We start from the raw sequence: 627 nt of genomic DNA, 5'->3' as shown, positions 1-627 counted from the left end.
TGTGTAATATTTGATTTGATTTGACTTCTGGAATGAGAAATCCCATTTCAGTTCATCCGCTTAACTATTTATCTAATGTTTGTATAATTAATTAATATGAATTCCTCATCTCTGAAAAGAAATATAATTTTCAAGGTAAACTCTGTATTGTCTCGTGTGGGTTATAGGTGTAATATTTGCTCACTGAGTTGCAAAACTCACCCTATTATATTCCCATGTTTTTCAGATACAGGAGTCATTCCAGGTTCCATTTCACCTGCCCCTCAGTAGATCTTAGTCATTTTGGTGAGCCCTTCTTCTTTCCAAGGGCTAAATAATTATGTAATGGAACCTTTGCTCAAAATCTAGACTATGTCAATGCTCCATATGTCACAGGCAGGATCCTCGTGTGGGTTATGTTATTTTGAATCTTGAACTGTTTAGGTAATGATTATGATTTGGTTATGTAAGACTTAGGGTTTTAACTATATACTCTAGTTATCAACTTGATATATATATATATATATATATGATGCGCATTTTGGATATATTTGGTTGTGGATATAAATTGAAGTATATTGTTGTTGTTGTCTTGGAAATGGAGGTTTATTATTAATACAGGGAGTTAATATTTATGTTGGTAAGGTC

The 627-nt window shown here is 32.4% G+C and overlaps 1 long non-coding RNA gene across 1 annotated transcript in view; it reads left to right on the top strand.

Annotated features, from left to right (window-relative positions):
* LOC127744985 (uncharacterized) overlaps positions 1 to 504 on the top strand; it is a 1,296-nt gene extending 792 nt beyond the window's left edge. Inside the window, exon 3 of the long non-coding RNA XR_008006197.1 lies at positions 227 to 504. This is a non-coding gene — a long non-coding RNA (uncharacterized LOC127744985). The remainder of the gene's footprint in view (positions 1 to 226) is intronic.
* The last annotated feature ends 123 nt before the right edge of the window (positions 505 to 627 follow it).

Source organism: Arachis duranensis, chromosome 1 (genome assembly GCF_000817695.3).
Source record: "Arachis duranensis cultivar V14167 chromosome 1, aradu.V14167.gnm2.J7QH, whole genome shotgun sequence".
Classification (NCBI taxonomy): Eukaryota; Viridiplantae; Streptophyta; class Magnoliopsida; order Fabales; family Fabaceae; genus Arachis; species Arachis duranensis.
The sequence above is the reverse complement of the archived record's forward strand: the minus strand, read 5'-3'. Positions and strand labels throughout refer to the sequence as shown.